Source organism: the organism of the source record quoted next, unplaced genomic scaffold, assembly GCF_019419815.1.
Source record: "Pyrus x bretschneideri cultivar Hongxiangsu unplaced genomic scaffold, Pyrus_bretschneideri_v1 Contig199, whole genome shotgun sequence".
Taxonomy (NCBI): domain Eukaryota; kingdom Viridiplantae; phylum Streptophyta; class Magnoliopsida; order Rosales; family Rosaceae; genus Pyrus; species Pyrus x bretschneideri.
The window spans coordinates 952,371-965,373 of NW_025999500.1; positions in this window are offsets into that span (position 1 = coordinate 952,371).

Below are 13,003 nucleotides of genomic sequence, written 5' to 3' on the forward strand. Positions count from 1 at the left end.
TATGCGTTGAGAATGTATTGTGATACATGTGAAAGATAAAATGACATTATTTGTGCATCATTCATGTTGATGTGGTTGGAATTTCAGTATTTAGATTGGAAGTATGGAAATGAGGGTAGTTGGAAAGGATTTTTTGTGTAGTTGAATCTATTCATTGTGAAACCAGTTCCAGACGAGCTCGATGTGCACATTAGAATAGGATATCAACGGGAATTGTCGATGTGGGTGATTTGGGCTGGAGATCAATGAATTAGATAAGATGACTAGCAAAAGGGGTTTATGAACTTGGGATATATCATATGAGGGTTAGTTTATATGCCACAACCACCGTAGCACGATATTGTGTGCTTTGGGCCCCTACCACACCCTCACGGTTTTGTTTTTGGGAACTCACGAGCAACTTCCCAGTGGGTTACCCATCATGAGATTGCTCTAGTCCCTTTCTCGCTTAACTTTGGAGTTTCTACGGAACCCGAAGCCAGTGAGCTCCCAAAAGGCCTCGTGCTAGGTAAGGATGAGAATATACATATAAGGATCACTCCCCTGGGCGATGTGGGATGTCACAATCCACACCCCTTAGGGGCCCGACGTCCTCGTCGGCACACCACGACCAGGGTTAGGCTCTTATACCAAATTGTCACGTCCCGGCCCGGGGCGGATCACTTCCCCGGCCCGCTCCACCACCGTAGCACGATATTGTCCACTTTGGGCCCTGACCACGCCCTCACGGTTTTGTTTCTAGGAACTCACGAGCAACTTCCCAGTGGGTCACTTTTCATGGGATTGCTCTAGCCCCCTTCTCGCTTAACTTCGGAGTTTCTACGAAACCCGAAGCCAGTGAGCTCTCAAAAGGCCTCGTGCTAGGTAAGGATGAGAATATACATATAAGGATCACTCCCCTAGGCGATATGGGATGTCACATTATATAATAGAACATTCGAACCACCTCTGTAGGGGTAAAATGCATGGTATGAGACATGCAGGTCCGCGTGTTTTATTATATAAATTAATGGGGGTAGTTGAAGAAGTTGCATTGCATTCATGCATTATTATCAATAATGATTTGATATTTGGCTATATGATTTCATGACTCTTATTTTAATATTGTCAATTTACTGTGATAAGGTTATGTCCCTATTGAGCTGTTAAAGCTCATCCTTCTATTGTTATGCAGGTTTACGAACTAGACATTCAAGAGGGTAGGCAGGATGAGATCGGATTAGATGGGAGTAGAGAAAGTTTATTCATTTATGTACCGTAGGTTGTAAAAAATTCTTGATTTGTTTAAGAATCATGAATTATTTTAATAAGAGAAGTGCATTTTTTCAACCCGTGTCAATTTCCTTTTATATATTGAGCTTTTAACTCACGTTTCGGATTTGGGTTCGATTTTTTATTACCGACCTCGAATTCGGGGCATGACAGGTTAATTGACTGATTTTAAATAGTTCAGGAGGTTAATTTACCAAAAAAATAGTTTAAGGGGTCAATTTCAATTGGGGTGATAGTTTAGGGGGTCAAACGGCAATTTAGCCAGTATTATTAATATTATCTTATCCTTTATACGGTGTGCCCAACGAGAAGTACTAAAATACCCTTAAAATCTGCAAGAGAGTTCAATATCATATAAACTCTTTCTTACTTGAGTACAACTATCCGACCACAATATCTCCATCTATATTCAATTTACAATATTATCATACTTAATATGACGAAATGACAATAGATTAAAATTGGCATCACTAAACTGCACATTATCTGAATGAGCATTGTCATGATAGTTATCAGTGAACTGAAAACTCGCATCTACTAGAGTCTCACTAAATTGGGTATCGTCTTGAGGAACTTTAGTTGGTTGCTTATCACCCAAGATGTCATTATTCCCTTGAAATGGCATTGGTGGTGTTTGGAACTGCATGCAATTGTTTGTTCATCTTAGGTTCATTTAGAGGATATGTTGAGACATAATGAAATTTTGTTCAAATTTGCATAAAGACTTTCACATACCTAACTAACCTACACAGTAGTACACACACGCAACATTTTCAAGACTAGCGCGCAATTGCTTTCGTCAGCGTTCGCAACCACAACTGTCATCCCCCCTAAAACCCTAACTCCCACCAAAACCAATGTCGGAATGAAACAGTACAAAACCCTGCAACTACTTTCAGTAGCCCCCCAAGATCTTAACATTCCTGCCCAAGCGCCTCTCGTGGCCTCAATTTTACACCTTTGCCATTGACACAGTGACGCTCTCCTCTCTCTTGTCCCCCTTCCATTAGTAATCTATTGAAAGGAAATGAAGGGAAATGAGAAGAGTTTTGTTTTGGAGAGATTGGAAGGAGTGATGGTGATGGTTGAGAATGAAGTTGGGGATGACCAAAGGGACCTCAAGGCGGCGGGCCCAAGTCCGCATGGAAGACTCCGGTCTCCTTTGATGCTCCCCTCATGGCCGCCGAATCTTGGCCTGCTCTGGCCGATGCCCACAGGCCCAAGAGTCTGAATGCTGCCGCAAAGCCTCCAGCTGCGCAGCCTTCTCCCCTGCCTGCGCCTGCGCAGGTAATTCCAGTGAAGCTGTTTGGTACTTGTTTGAAATGTGTAAAATTATAATGTACGGAACATGCATTGTGAACTCATCAATCTTTACTTTCCGAGAAGAAATTTGAATAATTAACGTATTAAACTATCAAAATGTTTTGGCAATCCTCAAAGTATGGAGCAGACCTCCAATTATTCCTGTGGAGCTTGCAGCCATAACTGATGCAGCTGTACTCCCATTACTGCTTTCGCCCCAGCACCCATCGAAAGAATAGTATACTTTTGAATAAGGGAACTAGAGAGTATAATCTTGTTTAGTAAGAAATAAAATTTCCTACATGTATGTTTATCTAACCACCTGATCTGAATGAAGTAGAAAAGAAAAATGAAGAAATTGGGTCCTGAGGGAATTAATAGATTGCTGTTCTAAACCAACGTTTTACAAATGAATCCCAAATGCTTCTGTTCTTCATTTCGACTTTTGCAGTAGATATATGTTTTATCTAATCCTTTATCCTGTTGATAAAATTTTGTTGTAATCAATATAACCATTATTGTGGAAATGTTGCCTTCAAGGTGATTATTGTTTAAGGAAAAGAAAAATGTTGGAGCGTCACCAATTTCATTTAAATATTTGTATGTATGTAATGTATGCAATATTGATTAATAATTATACATGTATATGTATTACAAACATACATATGTTTAAACCATGTATCTGAAATGGTCACATTGTGGAATTCCCGTGAAAAAAGTTCTTCAAAATAGACTGCTGAATAAGAATTTTGCTTTGTCTTCAAACTGGCACATCATGCTTTAATCTCTCTCTCTCTCTCTCTCTCTCTCTCTCTTTCTCCAGCCACCCCTGGTTAATTTATTAGAATATATTCTTGTGCTATGTTAGGAATGCCTTGATCTCTTTTGACACTGGACTTATACACCAGTGAAGCATGTCTTGCTTCAGGGTTATTGTTTCCTCTTTTGTTTTTGCATTAGATAGTAATGTCATGCTTCAGGATTATTGTTTCCTATTTTGTTTTGGCATTAGATAGTTCCTCTCTCGTAAAGTAATTTTACAATTTGTCAAGGAACTGTAATAGAAGAATTGAACCTTTTGTTATTTTGGTCCTGTTGTTGACATGTCTAGATAGACATAAAAATTAATTAATAGTATTTGGATGGGGGTTTTTGGAAAATTTTATGCTAGGGCCTGTGACCTGTTCATCAAAATGTGTTTCAATATATGGAGTTTGAACTTGATACGAGCATATGGAATCCCTGGTTCTTGCTTCTAAGTAGTGGCATTCCGTTCATGAGATCATATACATGCTTGTATTAATAATTCCAGAAAGTGCCTTCTTTGTTATAACATATGTGAGTGCTAATCTACATGTTTACATCAATCTTCTCACATATACTTAGTATAGGGAGTGTAGTCAGAAAATTTGTGTGAAAATAGAGAGTATATTCGGTGAGAAATTGAGTGAATTCTCTAAGGCATGTTACTAATTGAGTGGTGGCTGGTGTATATAAATACGCTCAGTGCTATAATCACGTGAAGGTTGTGCAACGTATCGCAAGTCACCTACGAGTCGGAACCATCTATAGTGGTCTGTACAACAGGCTGGCACCTGCCTTGGATCCAAGGTGAGTGCACGGTGCGGGAGGTGAACGATCACGTGAAGGCTAGGCCTTACTCTGGCGGAGCACAAACACTGAGGTGCAGGAATATAAACTATAACTCAATCTCGTCATCACCATATCTATCACTAACAAACATATTCACTTGACTTACCTGAGCATCCGTGGTACCAAAGCATAACCAACACAATCATAATAATAATATCGACGATATTCGACATGGCATTTCAATTATAACCCATTTCGATTATAAAATCATTAAAACGTAATTTCTGGAAAGATACCAATCATAATATATATATTGAAAACAAAAACCCACTCACTGATATGTAGAAAGGGTTGTAAGCCCCAAGTCTCGCTTGGCTGCGCTCGTCCTCCGGATAGTCCTCACATATATATGAAACAACTATAAAACCGTCAATTTAATGCACATAACCAACCTTAGGTAATAAGTTCTCATACATTGCTCAATTAAGGTGTTTGAATATACCAACATGCTCTACTCAATCCCACGAACACCCTCATATTTTTAGAAAATTTTTCTGAAGCCTTACGCGCAGGCACGTGCCTGGCTCATGGACGGAATCCCTAACACCGTTTGGGAATATTCTGTCAATTTACCAGAATATTCCATTAACTTTAACCTGACGCCGTTATCCTCCGTTAGGAATATTCCGTCGTTTCCTACCTCAGGTCGCCAGAATCCGGCGTCGACCGCCGCTGCGTCGCCGGATTCTGGAAAAACTTTAAACTCACTTTTCTCACTTAATTCTCAACCAAACTTCACAAAATTTATGTCAAAATGAAGCTTAGGACAATGGGAAGAAGTTTATACCACTTTGAAGCACCAAAAATGCTGGAATCTCGCTAAAGAAATCTCACAAAATCCGGCCAACCATAGAACTTGCTATCCCGACGTCCAAAATCCTTCAAACTTGTTCTTCGATCTTCGTGAGAAAGTTTTAAGACTCCCTGTGATATCAAAACTCGATAAAACCTCCACGATCACGAGCAAATGAGCAGTACCATCGACAGAGTCCACGGATTCTACGAGTTTTCGAGGGTTCCAAGCCAAACCAAGGGTATGAGTGTGTTGGTTAGGCCACAAGGAACATGAAGAAGGTATTTGGAACCTCAATCCCTGCCAAAACTGTGAGGTATGAAGATGTCCGTACAAATGGTGAAAATGGAAGAAACTTCGAGAAGGAGAGAGACAAAACCAGAAAAGAAAGAAGAAGGGTGCATGTGTGGATGTGTGTGTGTAGCTTTAAAATAATCCCAAAAGCCAACCCAAAACATAGCCCATTTACGCACACGCAACCACTAACGAGTAAGGGCAAAAACGTCATTCTTGCGCTAACGGTAAATATTTTGGACACGGCTGTCACACGCGTCAAAGCCGTTTCCACGTACGATGCTTGAGGGGGCAACTATTGAGCCATATATTTTCATAGAGAAAATATATTAGCAAGTTTTATAAAAGATGGGGACACTTAATAAAAAAAAAATAGTAGTCCAAAACGTGGACCGACTAGAAATAAGGTTCACATTATATATATCTTACATATATTATATATAAGCAGAGAAAAAAATCTTAACAACCCACAAACTAAAAAATAGAGTTCTTGTTTATCTAGAGCTCCCACGTTCTCAACTCAATAAAGTGATGGCGTCCCCTCAAATTCCCCACACCCCGGGAAAGTAGAACACATTACAGAAAATGGAAGAAGTTAATGATATTGTTCCTTGCGTTTATAAAAAAGGAAGGGCACAGGGAGAGCAGAGATGAGGAGAGTGACAAGAAAACGCTGCAGAAATTGACGAGAGCATATTTATGCGACTTAATTAGCTTGTTTCCTTGCATTTACTTAATTAGTTCTTAGTTATTTTAGTATTTTAAGCTATTTTCGTGTGTTTGTAGGTACATAGGCCTTATGAAGCAATAAGGGAGACCTTCCCTTTCCTATTTTCTACACCAAATCACATTCCCTTTTTAATTTAAAAACTTTCTTCTTTCCCTTTGCCTTTGCCGCACCGTATATTCCCTTTCCTTTTAATTTCTGACTTTGACTTAGTCTTTTTCCTAGTGGTTTTAGAATAAAAATCCTTTGACGTTAATAAAACTTTATTCCATTTTCTGCTGCACCTTTACCTTATTTCCTTAGGGTTTTAGATACTTGGCTATTTTAATAAACCTTGGCTGCACCTTTTGGAGATCCATCACGCCATACACCATCTCTACACATCCCTAATTTATTCCACTGCTCTACCGCACCCCACACTCATTCTCCACCATTCCCATACATTCATACCTTCAACCACATATCCACACCTTCAACCACATATCCACACAACATCCCTCTACTTTGCCGCACCCCCTTACCAACCTAAATCCATTCCTAAAACCTAGAAACACATCCAAAATCATCCCTTAACCTCTGTGCCGCATCAAGGAGAAGAAGAGAGAGGAGCTTGAACGTGCAGGGCATTCAAGTTGATTCGCTGGACGTTTTAGGTGTAATCAATCTTTTGTTTTCAATGTTTAAATTCAATTTTGTTTCTTTTGTTGTGAACATGAGAGGCTAAACTTGTTTTAGCTACAGGAGACTTTGAAGCCATGATTTTATATGCAATATGAATTCATTAAATCCAGTTATGAATTTGTGAATCGTGAATGCAATTTGCTTAACTGTTTTATTCATAACTTATTCTTGTATGTCGATTAAGGGTGCACACTTAGTTTGCATGCATGAATTTGATGCTAGAATATAAGGGATTTTCACATAATCGTTAGGAACTTATATTCACAAGTAGTGAAGGTTGCTAGTCACGATCGCGTTAAGTTAGATTCCTGGCATGAGTATCATGATGTCATAGTTACGAATGCTTTGTCAATGCTTATGATTTTCACAGAACGTAATGCTCTTTGATTGTATCTCTATTATGATGTCATGTAGGGAACTTTTGAAGAATGTTTTGGGTTGTTGAATGATGTCATCCAATCCAATAACTAAAGGAAAATTTGGAGATTAATTAGTGATTGATATGGTTAATCTGGGGCATTGTCGTTCATTGATGCGAGATTTATACGCGCATAAATTAAACCCTCTTTTTATCGATTGTAGTAAGTATGTAAGTAGGGATCGTTCTGGACCAGGGATTAGGAGGTATTGTTAATCACTTGGATTTGACTCAAAAACGTAAAAACAAAGTTAAAAACGTTCACAAAGTCTCAAAGGACTCAAAACAAGTTCAAAAGACTCAAAACTGCCTAAAAACACTAACTAGGCAGTTTCTGACCTTAAACCCAATGTTGGACGAATTTAAGATTATGGTTTGATTCAAACGTAAAAACACAATATAAAACACTATACTAGACTCAAAGAATGCAAAACTAAACTTTAAAACACTAAAACAAACCAAAAGACTCCAACATCACCCAAAACACTCAAAACTGCCTTAAAATCACTTTCTGGGCAGTTTTGAGCACTTTGGTGAATTTGGACGAATTTATGTAACAAATTGAATCAAAACTCTTATAAACACAAACTAAGACACTTTCTAACTAAATTAGACAATAAAGTAAAGGGGGATTGAGTTTTGGACGAAATTAAATTAAATGTACAGATTCAAATTAAAACAGATAGTAAAGATGAATTTGATGGAATTGAATGGATGGGAACCTAGCTAAGGGGTTCATCTCCACACATGTTACACTTGCATAATAAAATGATTTCCAATTGCATTTCAATAAACCATGAATTCTCAACACCCCAAGTTAACCGTGATGCACTAATTAACCTTCAAATCTTCCTAACGTTATTGAATTGGATGGGTTAGCGCATACAACAATTCAAAACATTCCCCACAAGTCCCCTACATGATTGCATAATAGAGATACAAGCAAGAATCATTACGCTCTATGAAAATTATAAGTGTTGACGAGGCATTCGTTACTATGGATTGCATGAAACTTATGCCAAGAATTCGTTTAACGCGATTGTTTATAAGCAACCTCCACTACTTGTGAATATAAGTTCGTAACTATTAGGTGAAACTCACTTATATTCTAGCGTCATATTCATGCATGAAAATTAAGCGTGCACTCTCAATAAACATACATAAATAAGTTATCAATCAAACGGTTAAACAAATTGAATCCACAACTTATGAAACGCAATTAGAAGTAATCAAATCAAAATGCAAGCATAAACATATATTTCGAATCACCCCCTAACCAAGGGGGGTTTAGTTCCTCATAACTTTGAAATCAAAGAAACACCTAAACATTACAACAACTCAAACTTGAATTGTATGAACGTTTAGGCACTCTTATCTTCCTCTTCGTTGTAGCACAATGTCTAAGGATAGTTTGATGGTGTGAATGGTTTGGGGAGTGGTGAAAATGGAAGGATGGTGGTGTTTGGATTAATAGGGAAGGCACGGCCTTGGAGGTTTGTGGATGGTGTTTGTGACTGAAATGTGTATGAATGAGAATGGTTGGTTTTCTAGCACAAAGGCCTTATTTCTGTGGTGAATGGATTAATGTGTTTCTGAATATGGAAGAGTGTGTGAATTGTGGCTGCAATGGATGCTTATTTATAGGTGAAATGGGGGGAACATGACAGCTAGGTTATGATGATGAATGCATGTGCAATGTTTTGGGAGAAAGAGGTGAATGGTGGCTGCAATGGATTAAAGAAAGGGAGTGCATGTGCTTTGACAGCTAGGTTAAGTGAATGCATGTGGAATGTGGCTGCAATGAAGGTGATTAAAGGGTGCATGTGGGTGAATGTGTGGCTGATTTGTGGTGCAATGATGAATGCATGTGCAAAGTTGGTTGAATGATTATGAGTGCATGTGGCTGATTTATTTGAAGGGAATGCATGTGATTAAAGGCTAGGAAAAGTTGTGGAATGGCTGGAATGAATGTGTTTGCATGTGGATTAAGTTGGAAATGCATGTGGAGTGGCTGATTAGAATCTAGGGTGCATGTGGGTTGGAAATGATTAAAGAGTGGGAAGTGCATGTGCACGGCAAAGAGGGGGAGAAATGGGTGATGGGTGCATGTGTTGATGGTTTATAGAAAGGTTTAAATGTCCTAGAACTAAAGGGAACAAGGTTCCAACACTTTGGTCTTCAATTAGGTCTTCAATTTCGTCCAACACTTTGGCTCCAAGCATAAGCTATCCATCCTTAGCCCAAAAGTGCTCCAAAAGTCTCCAAAATGCATCTTTTTGCTCCTTTAGCCCTTTGGACCTACAAACACACGAAAATAGCTTAAAGTACTAAAATAACTAAAGAAACATAACGTAAATGCACGAGAACAAACCATTTAAGTCGCATGAATATGCTCCTATCATTCATAATTCAACAAAAGAGTATCTGGAAATCGATTCATGTTCATATAAGTTATGTGTGGATAAGGAACCTCTAGCTAAGCCCACAAACCATCCAGAAATCCAAATTCGTACCAAACTTTGTCTAGTTTAGTTTCTGTCTTGTTTTAGTTCAAATTCGTCAAAACCAAAACCCCATTTTGTTTTAAGTGTCAATTAGGTTAGAATCTATGTTATTTTGTGTTTTTGAGTGTCTTGAGTCATAATCAAATCAATTTTCGTTCAAAGTCATTCCTAGTGTCTAGTTTGAGTCAATTTGATTGTTTGAAGCTGTTTTGAGTCTTTTAAGGTTGTTTGAGTCATATAACCTTAGTTAGAGTTTTAGAGTCTAGTTTTTATGTTTTTAGGTCAGTTTAGTTTAGATTAGCAATCCCTTCTAATCCCTGGTTTAGAACGATCCCTACTTATACACATACTACAATTGTCAAAAGAGGGTTTTAATTTGTGTGCTTGTTTTACATCGCATCAGAAATTGAGAAGCACATGAAGAAGAAATTGAAATAATAATAATAAAAAATAAAAAAAAAGACAAGTAGCAAAAGAAAGCGAAAAGGAACAGCAACAAAAAGCCCAAAGAAAGAGAGAAGAAAGCTTAAAAAGGTATTGCATTTTCATAATGGATTCTTGATGCAATGCTCGTCGTTGCCCAGCCACCTGCTTTGTTCCTAGCCTCCCATGTTGATCTCGAATCTGTTTGCCAATCAGAGAACCTAGCATGCAGCTTGCTTCTTAGCCAACAAGAACACAGCAACATTGCAGCAGCCCCACAACTGTGGCTCTCTAAAATCATATCGTTAAGGTTTCTCCCGGTAATTGCACCGTCTCGGTTTTGAAGGACAAAAAGGGGTCTGCCTAGTAAAGAAACCCCGAAGACGGTCAACAAAAACGAACAAAGATAAAACAAGCAATCAACCTACGTGAAAATATTTGGGTGCCAAACCCATGCAAATCTTGGATGCCAAATTCATCCAGTGGAAGGCTCAAAATCAGCTTCGTCTCTTCTCACGGCTACTAACAATTTGTAGACAAGAAGACTGCACATATAATGAGTGCGCTAAGGCTCCTTAGTGGTGCAATGTGCACCAAAAATGTTACATGTTGCTGTCCAAGTTAGTAGCAGCAGAAACAAGATATGCAGGGATTTTCAATTCCCACCTTCCGCCCACCGTTGGCCATCTTACGAGTGTTTTAAAAAAGCAGCAAGTCCCTCAATTTTCTTCTATAGCAAAGTGATTATCATCACAATTTTCTGGAGCCCAGAGAACTGCAGCTGCGAGTTTCTTTAAAAAGCAACACAAGAGTCCTCATGCCTTTTTCTCTCAAGTTCACACATGGTGGAAAAAAGCCATCTCAAAGACTTAGTTTTTAAAATGAAACAAGTTGTTGGGCTACCATATTTTAATTTATAAGAATTCCATTATTTCTTATAAGTCTGTTTGATGCCAAACGAAAAAAATATATTAAATGGAAAAAGGAAAAACCTACAGCAAGGTAGGGAAACAAAAGCTCCTCCAAAACTTTCCACTCACGTCGGCATTATGAGCATGGCCCCATTGATTGAATATGGTGCATGAAACAAGTAAATATAGAGAGAAAATGACAAAGGATAGAAAACAAAATTTGCCCGTTGATGTCTTTACAGCATGGAGACAGAGAGCCTACAAAGCTAATCCTACAAAGTCAAATGACAATTGGAAAACTAGGCTCAGGCTCAAGGTGCACTAGAATTGGTGTAGTTGTTGTCCATGTTCCACCTGCTCAATAGAACACTCATCAAGGCTCATACAAACACCAAGATGAAGTAAACAAGAGACGATAGTCAACACTGACATCTCAATCTCTTGGGGCAGCTGCTCTACGACACCAAGGATTGAAAAAGTTCACTATTTCATGAAGAAATAATGTGGGGATGACTCACGGAATTTGCATGCAAAAAGAAGATCATGTTAGTCTCACAAGAAAAAAAAGACACGCAACAACTCTCATTAACTTCATAAAATTCTAAAAGCTTTGCCACATCCTCAAATAGATAGCAGAATATAGTTGTGTTCCTGATTCCATGAAAAAGTCCTATTTGGACTTGGAAAGATCAAGAAGAAAATAAGCTTGCTGTCAAATTTCCCAAGTCCATGAATTTTCGACCTTATCAAATAACTTGGGCCAAAATAAATGGGCAAAAGCCAACAGTATGATGGAGATACATTGAGTCCAACCAATACGGAGATAACGTGGATGGTGCCAAATTCATGCACGAAAATTATTCAAATACCATGGATGTGAACCATCTCAAAGTACCAAGCTGGATGGACTCACCACCTCAAATTGGTGAAACTCATGCCATGTATCAAATACCAAGTGGCACGAAGCCGTATCTAATCCCAAATGGCACGAAGCCAAAGAAAAGTCTCAAATGGCATGAAGCCATGTCAAAATTCGAAGGGCACAAAGCCGTATCTAATCCCAAATGGCACGAAGCCAAAGAAAAGTCTCAAATGGCATGAAGCCATGTCAAAATTCGAAGGGCACAAAGCCACGTTAAATCAAATGGCACAAAGCCGCAACAAGACTAAAATGGCACGAAGCCGCATTATGCTCCAATGGCTTAAAGTCTTAGCCCACACGAACTAAAATTGCACAAGGCATCAAATGCTCCATTGGCTCAAAGTCCACGCCTGTACGAGGTTAAACTGAACAAGGCATCAAATGCTCCTTGCCTGTATGAGTTGAAACTGCACAAGGCATCAAACCCCAACAAATACATAAGGAACTATGAGTGATTTGATCCCTCAACGAGGGTACGTAGGAAATCTAGGGCTCGACCTAGGTGCAGTCGCAAAATCAAACAAACACCTAAATCCCCAAGTTACGATTTATTCATATTGGAATCAAAGGGTTTTCCTTTTTAACAAAGGATTGTAATTAATAGACACATAGTCTATAATGGGTCGAACTCAAATTAATAAAAGCCTATTTGAAAATGAACAAGGGTGAAATTGTGACGAGTGAATTATTTGTTTACATATTGTGTACAATTTTTGCTCAACATGATTTTTGGCACGCCCAGTGGGACCTATTCACCTTTCATCTCTAAACTATGAATAAATGAAATCTTATTTGCTACTTATTTTCTTGTAGGAAACAAGATGGCACCACAAGTTATTGTTTACTTCCATGAGCTTCCAACAACTCATGCGAAGGCAAGACATGTAAGGCGTGCTAGTTATCGAATATCTTTCATCATTGATCAAGTGCAAAAAGCCAAATCCTGGGGTCAGGGCCAACAAGGCAACTGGTAAAGTCGCAAAAACCGTGCAGAAGAAGACTCCATCAAAGAACACCATAAAAAATGCAAAGAAACGAGTTTTTAAAGTTCTTAGGAAGAAAAGAAGTGAAGATGATGTCGTGAAAGCTACTGAAGGCATCCC